The sequence below is a fragment of the Entelurus aequoreus genome, linkage group LG12, assembly GCF_033978785.1.
Source record: "Entelurus aequoreus isolate RoL-2023_Sb linkage group LG12, RoL_Eaeq_v1.1, whole genome shotgun sequence".
Taxonomy (NCBI): Eukaryota; Metazoa; Chordata; class Actinopteri; order Syngnathiformes; family Syngnathidae; genus Entelurus; species Entelurus aequoreus.
Window position 1 is genome coordinate 29,806,952 of NC_084742.1, and position 8,199 is coordinate 29,815,150.

General features: G+C 42.1%; 1 long non-coding RNA gene across 1 annotated transcript in view; it reads right to left on the reverse strand.

The window, feature by feature from the left end:
* Nucleotides 1–6,165, reverse strand: part of LOC133662791 (uncharacterized) — a 9,997-nt gene extending 3,832 nt beyond the window's left edge. The window contains exon 1 of the long non-coding RNA XR_009828161.1: nt 5,923–6,165. This is a non-coding gene — a long non-coding RNA (uncharacterized LOC133662791). The remainder of the gene's footprint in view (nt 1–5,922) is intronic.
* Between the last annotated feature and the right edge of the window lie 2,034 nt (nt 6,166–8,199).

Here is an 8,199-nt window from a genome sequence, read left to right on the forward strand (position 1 = left end):
ATTGATTTAAATTGTCAGGAAATAAGAGGAAGGAATTTAAAAGGTAAAAAAGGTATATGTGTTTAAAAATCCTAAAATCATTTTTAAGGTTGTATTTTTTCTCTAAAATTGTCTTTCTGAAAGTTATAAGAAGCAAAGTAAAAAAAATAATGAATTTATTTAAACAAGTCAAGACCAAGTCTTTAAAATATTTTCTTGGATTTTCAAATTCTATTTGAGTTTTGTCTCTCTTAGAATTAAAAATGTCGGGCACAGTGAGACCAGCTTGCTAGTAAATAAATACAATTAAAAAAAATAGAGGCAGCTCACTGGTAAGTGCTGCTATTTGAGCTATTTTTTGAACAAGCCAGCGGGCTACTCATCTGGTCCTTACGGGCTACCTGGTGCCCGCGGGCACCGCGTTGGTGACCCCTGATCTATGCTATGCGCATGCGTAGAGGCATTTTTTTTTTTTTATAAACCTTTATTGATAAACTGCAACATGTACAAACAGCTGAGAAACAATAATCAAGTATGGTGCCAGTATGCTGTTTTTTTTCCAATAAAATACTGGAAAGGATAGAAATGTAGTTTGTCTCTTTTATCCGATTATTAATTGATTAATCGAAGTAATAAATATATATATATATATATATATATATATATATATATATATATATATATATATATATATATATATATATATATATACACACACATACATACATATCAATCAATCAATCAATGTTTATTTATATAGCCCTAAATCACAAGTGTCTCAAAGGGCTGTACAAGCCACAACGACATCCTCGGTACAGAGCCCACATACGGGCAAGGAAAACTCACCCCAGTGGGACGTCAATGTGAATGACTATGAGAAACCTTGGAGAGGACCGCATATGTGGGTAACCCCCCCCCCCCTCTAGGGGAGACCGAAAGCAATGGATGTCGAGTGGGTCTGACATAATATTGTGAAAGTCCAACACATCAGCGAAAGTCCAGTCCATAGTGGGGCCAGCAGGAACCATCCCGAGTGGAGACGGGTCAGCAGCGTAGAGATGTCCCCATCTGATGGGCAGGCTAGCGGTCCACCCCGGGTTGGAAGCAGAGTAGAAAAGAAAAGAAAAGAAACGGCAGATCAACTGGTCTAAAAGGGGAGTCTATTTAAAGGCTAGAGTATACAAATGAGTTTTAAGATGAGACTTAAATGCTTCTACTGAGGTAGCATCTCTAACTTTTACCGGGAGGGCATTCCATAGTATTGGAGCCCGAATAGAAAACGCTCTATAGCCCGCAGACTTTTTTGGGGCTCTGGGAATCACTAATAAGCCGGAGTTCTTTGAACGCAGATTTCTTGCCGGGACATATGGTACAATACAATCGTCAAGATAGGCAGGAGCTTGACCGTGTAGTATTTTATACGTAAGTAGTAAAACCTTAAAGTCGCATCTTAGGTGCACAGGAAGCCAGTGCAAGTGAGCCAGTATAGGCGAAATATGATCAAACTTTCTTGTTTTTGTCAAAAGTCTAGCAGCCGCATTTTGTACCATCTGTAATCTTTTAATGCTAGACATAGGGAGGCCCGAAAATAAAACGTTACAGTAATCGAGACGAGATGTAACGAACGCATGGATAATGATCTCAGCATCGCTTGTGGACAAAATGGAACAAATTTTAGCGATATTACGGAGATGAAAGAAGGCCGTTTTAGTAACACTCTTAAAGTGTGACTCAAACGAGAGAGTTGGGTCGAAGATAATACCCAGATTCTTTACAGAGTCGCCTTATGTAATTGTTTGGTTGTCAAATGTTAAGGTGGTATTATTAAATAGATGTCGGTGTTGAGCAGGACCGATAATCAGCATTTCCGTTTTCTTAGCGTTGAGTTGCAAAAAGTTAGCGGACATCCATTGTTTAATTTCATTAAGACACGCCTCCAGCTGACTACAATCCGGTGTGTTGGTCAGCTTTAGGGGCACGTAGAGTTGGGTGTCATCAGCATAACAGTGAAAGCTAACACCGTATTTGCGTATGATGTCACCTAGCGGCAGCATGTAAATACTAAAGAGTGCAGGGCCAAGAACCGAACCCTGGGGAACTCCGCACGTTACCTTAACATACCGGTATCCGAGGTCACATTGTTATGGGAGACACACTGCATCCTGTCAGTAAGATAAGAGTTAAACCAAGACAAGGCTAAGTCTGTCATCCCAATACGCGTTTTGATACGCTCTAATAAAATAATTATGATCAACAGTATCGAAAGCGGCGCTAAGATCAAGAAGCAGCAACATAGATGAAGCATCAGAATCCATCGTTAGCAATAGATCATTAGTCATTTTTGCGAGGGCTGTCTCCGTAGAGTGATTTGCCCTGAAACCGGACTGAAAAGGTTCACAAAGATTGTTAGACGCTAAGTGTTCATTTAGCTGCTGTGCTACAATTTTTTCGAGGATTTTCGAGATAAACGGAAGGTGGGACACCGGCCGGTAGTTTACCAGGAGATCAGGATCGAGGTTAGGTCTTTTGAGTAGAGGATGAATAACCGCTTTTTTGAATGCTAGGGGAACAGTGCCAGAGGAAACTGATAAGTTTGTAATATTTAACACTGATGAACCTAATAATACAAAAAGCTCCTTGATAAGTTTCCCAGGAATTGGGTCAAGTAAACATGTTGTTTGTTTTGTCCCATTTACACATTTTGACAATTCCTCCAATGTTATTTAATCAAAGAGAGAGAAACTATTTTGGAGGGCGGTATCCGTCGTATATACAGTTGTATTTGTGTTAATAGAACCCAGTTGTAGCTGAGATGCATTGTCTTTAATCTCTTTTCTAATGACTTCAATTTTCTTATTAAAGAAATTCATAAAGTCATCTGCTGAGTGGGTGGAGCTACTGGGAGGAGTCCCTTGTTGGGTTAGCGATGCTACTGTACTAAACAGAAATTTAGGATCATTTTTGTTGAGGTGGATGAGATTTGAGTAATATTTAGCTTTAGCTGAGGTAAGCATGCATTTATAAGTTATTAAACTATCACACCATGCTTGATGGAAAACCTCAAGTTTAGTCGCACGCCATTTGCGTTCCAGCTTTCTACATGATCATTTCTGGGCTTTAGTTTCTTCTGTAAACCATGGGGTACGCCTTTTAGGGGCCCTTTTTACCTTTAGCGGTGCTACACTATCAATGGTGTCGTGCAGGGCGTCATTAAAGTTGTTAGTGAGGTTATCAATAGAGCCCACATAATTTGGGAATGGTGCCATTACCGAAGGCAGTAGGCCAGTAAGAGTCGTCGTTGTGGCAGCATTAATGTTGCGGCTGCTATAGTAGTTATTATTATTATTATTAGTTTGTTGACAATGAGTCAGAACTTCGAATTTTATAAGGTAATGATCGGACATTATTTTAGTGTACGGGAGTATCGTAACTTTAGAGGTGGTGACACCCCTGACAAGCACTAGATCTATCGTATTACCGTTGCGATGCGTGGGTTCATTTATTATTTGTGTAAGACCACAGCTATCAATTATAGTCTGGAGCGCCACGCATGGAGGGTCCGATGGGGTATTCATTGGATATTAAAGTCCCCCATTATGATTATATTGTCGGCGTGCGTCACTAGATCAGCAACAAACTCTGAGAATTCACTGGTGAAGTCCGAATAGGGCCCAGGGGGGCGGTAGATAACAGCCAGGTGGAGAGGCAGCGGTGTGACAAACCTCAGAGTGAGCACCTCAAACGAGTTATATTTATTATTTAGGTTAGGTGTAAGATTATAGTTTTCATTGTATATTAGTGCGACGCCCCCTCCCCTTTTAAGAGGTCGGGCAACATGTGTATTGGTATAGTTAGGAGGAGATGCCTCATTTAGCGCAAAAAAATCGTCTGGTTTGAGCCAGGTCTCGGCGAGACCAACGACGTCAAGTTTGTTGTCTCTAATGACTTCATTAACTAATAACGTTTTGGAAGATAATGATCTTATGTTTAAAAAGCCCATACATATACATATATCTGTAATATACAGTATATATCCGATTGTATGCCAGTGTGTGAATCAGAAGAGCAAACATACAGGAACTTTTTTATAATATGCAATATAAAATACAGTAAATAAGTGTGTTTAGATTCGTGACCTTTGACCCTCCTGCTGAATAAGGATTAGCAAGATAACAATTCTATCACATAAGTCTCTGTAGAAGACCTTTTAATAACAGTAAGTAATAGTAGCCCTTGTTGAATGACCAGACGGAGGGTAATACTTTATAAAGTGAACTCTGTTTATTCTCAACTCGCTGGTACAGCTCTCAGTCGTACTGGTTGATCTCCCAGCATACTATATAGAAAAGAACCGGCTTGCGCATGCGCAGTACACAATAACAAATATGGTGGCTGCCAAGGTACAATATACTAAGAGAGCATTACGTGAATGCTCTACATCCCCCTTCTTTAGCTCAAAACCCAAAGAACAAAACATTTCGAACAACAACAACAATTTTCACAATACTCTCTGACAATGTTTCTTTTTTTTTTTCTTTTCAATACTCAGTCCTTGTATTTAGGTTCGGCCTGACAGTGCGACCGAAGCGTGTTGTGTATGGACTCTTACCAGAGTGTGTGGGCAGTGGAGATACAGGTACCTGGACTGGGGGAGGTTCAATGTCATGAGGGTCTTCAATGTCCATAGGGTCTCCTCGTCTCTCATCATAGAGAGGAGGTGCTCCACAGACAGCTGGATTGAAGGGCTGCAAGTCGGCACTGTCAGGCTGATCTGGGGGTCGCTCGGCAACAGGCAACAGGTGTCTGCGATTTTTCCTGTAGTCCTTGCCTCCAGACTGGATGATGTAAGACCGTGGCTCTTCACAGATCTTTCCCACCGTGCCCATGCGATCGTACCCCCGGGGAGTCTGCATCCTGACGACTTTGCCCTCCTCCAGTGGTCGTAAAGGGCGGCTGGTCTTGTCCCTCTTTGACTTCTCCATCAGTTGCTTAGCACTTTGCACTGCCCTTTCAGCCAAACCGTTGCATTGTGGGAACTCAGGGCTGCTGGTTACGTGATTGAAGTCCCACTGTGCAGCAAAATCTCTGAACTTCTGGCTCGTATACTGTCTGGCATTGTCTGAAATGAGAAGGTGGGGGGAGCCGTGTACAGAGAAGTGTCTTTTCAGCTTTGTAATGACTGTTGCTGATGTGATGTCTTTGAGAAGGTCGATCTCATACCAGCCAGAGTATGAGTCTACGAGCACCTGAAAATGCTTGCCATCCTCTCAAGTTCTGCCTTCACTCTGTCCTGCATGGCTACAGGGATGCGGCGTGCTGGGCGGACAACAGGGTGCACCACAGGGTCCAGTTTCATGGAGTATGTCACCGGTAACTTGCCAAGTTCGTCCTTAAACAGATCTGCATACTCTGTGAATATTTTATGTGGCAAGTTGGCATCTTTATCCACACTGAGTTGGTGAACGTCTTTGCTCAGTGTCACCAGCTTCATGCGCAGGCTTGCTTGTAGGCCTAGTAGTGGCTGGACATTTTTCTCCACGACGTGGAATTGTAGTGCATGTTGCTGACCTGCTAGTTTACATTGCAAAAATACTGAGCCCAGGGTGCTAATCAGATTTCCCCCATATGCGACAAGGTTGATGATTATTGAACGGTCAATTAGTTCCCCGTTCTCCACATGTTTGAAGGCGTCATAGGATAGGACATTGCATTGTCCCCCTGTATCGACTTTCATTTCGACGGGCTTGTCATTGATGTGTATACTTGCGAATGCTACACTTTTTTTTTAGCACGTTAGAGTCTGTTTTGTCTGTGACCACTGGTGTTATTCCGTCAATACAAAATGTCTCATTGTCGGTAGCGTTACCTGTGGCCTGATCCATTTCGACTTGGTGGACGGATTCTACAGCCCTACTAGTACTAGTAGTAACATTTAATACATACTCCGAGATGCAGCGCCAAAAGAAGAACCGTTTGTCCCGTCGAAGTGCTCGGACAAGAGCGGCGAGCGTTCCTCGGCCGCCATCAGAGCCAGCGGGCCTCCAGCGGTCCAGTTCCTCACAAGAAGTAACCTCGGGGCAATGGCGTGTGGAGAGAGACTCACTTCTGTAAGTTTGTGTGGCAAATGTCGCGGTTATTTCGCCCTGTCAGCTTCGTTAGCTTCTTCTCATTCACATGACGCGAGGAGACAGTAAGCGGAAGTGAAAAAAGGTAAACATGAGTCACATGACTGCGTGATGACGGCCAGCAACCAATCGAAGGGCGCAAACAGAGTAGGCGTACACTTCCAACCATGGCGGTGATTTGATTGGTTGTAACCAAAGACGGAGGCACAGTTCAGCAAGGTCTTATTGGCCTGTCCGATTGAGCTTGAAATACAGCACTAACAGTATAAACCTTAAACAGAAGAACGAATAAATTCTGCCTTTCAAACTGTGTTTGAAACTTAAGCAGAAAGTCTTACTTGTTTGTGATAGAACGTAAACAATAATGAGGATGTATCTGGTTGTATTTTTATTCGGCGCCCTGTACTTTTAGATCCACATCATGTTCCGTCATACACCTAACTATACTGTACTCTGCGTTGACCCTTGCCCCTGCCCTAGACACACTTTAGGATAATTTTAATTAATTAGTATACTAGTAAATATGATTACTGTGTTTTGATGTTTTAATAAGTAACAATGATGAACTTTTTTCACTAAGTACCACATACCTTAGAAAACACTTGTGCTCTCCAAGTACCACCATAACGACCAACAATAAACTACAGTAGCGTAGTATGCATAAGTATTCATTAACAAGGCAGAGGTTTTATTTAACATATATATATTTAAAAGAAAAACAATTTGGCCACTTTAACATTACACACAGTTTGAACAATAACACTCAGTTTAAATACAACATTGTACTTAAATAATTAATTAAAAATAATTAATTCCAAAGTGATTCTTTGATGTACCAGTAGATGGAGCCCACGTACCACTACAGTTTGAGTTTGGAGTAGAGTCACTCGATACATAATAATAATAATAATGGATTAGAGTCATTGTCCTTCAAATTAAATTTTCATGTTGAATGAAGAAAATGAAACTGGTCTCGATTATTAATTACCCTTGAAGGGGACCTATGATGGTTTTCCGGATACCCGAGTTAAATAATGCGAAAGCGTCAATTCATAAGGTTAATTGGATGATGTGACTCATTGTATTTTGTGTTCAGAGTCAGGGGCCCTTACAGATTTGCCATCCCGAAACACGTCTCTACCATGACGGTTGTCATGACAACTAAAATATGATCATATTACTACTTGCTACAGCATAAAAGAAAACACTCATTAAACTTAAAGTTAAAGAACCAATGATTGTCACACACACTAGGTGTGGCGAAATTATTCTCTGCATTTGACCCATCACCCTTGATCACCCCCTGGGAGGTGAGGGGAGCAGTGGGCAGCAGCGGTGGCCGTGCCCGGGAATAATTTTTGGTGATTTAACCCAATTCCAACCCTTGATGCTGAGTGCCAAGCAGGGAGGTAACAGGTCCCATTTTTATAGTCTTTGGTATGACTCGGCCGGGGTTTGAACTCACAACCTACCAATCTCAAGGCGGACACTCTAACCATTATGCCACTGAGTAGGTAAAAGAAAACACTCATCCTGGCAGAGATAAACCTGTGAACATTGTGCACACAGCTCAAAGAGGCCGATATAGGTCTATGGTGTTTCCCATCTCCAAATGCATATTGCCTCAATAGCAGGTTAGGTTATAAGTCCCCCATACAGCTAAAAACCATAAGCAGTGCAGGTGGTCCTTAGGATACGAGTTCCTTTCCTGGACTGTGATGAATTGAATTGAATTGAATTATTTATTTCAAACCTGCACAGTACAACAACACACATTTTTTTTATTTTTTTTTACATTTTCGATTGTAAGATACATCCTCAGATGCACTGAGACACATCCTCAGTGATGTGCCTGAGATCACCGGGGGTTTCGGGTCTTTCAACATCATACCCCCTCCCTCAGGTGACCCAGCCAGGGTTGATCAGACCCCAGCTTGTGTCCCAGTAGCATTGGCCCACAGTTCGCTCCTCCTGATCCAAAGCCATCTAGAGGCTCTCTCTGCTGCCTCCATGGTGGTCTTGATGGCCTTCCTTTTTCCATCACCTGTGATGCCAAGTAGTGTAAACACCTTGTACAGTGAGCGGCCAGCAAAGC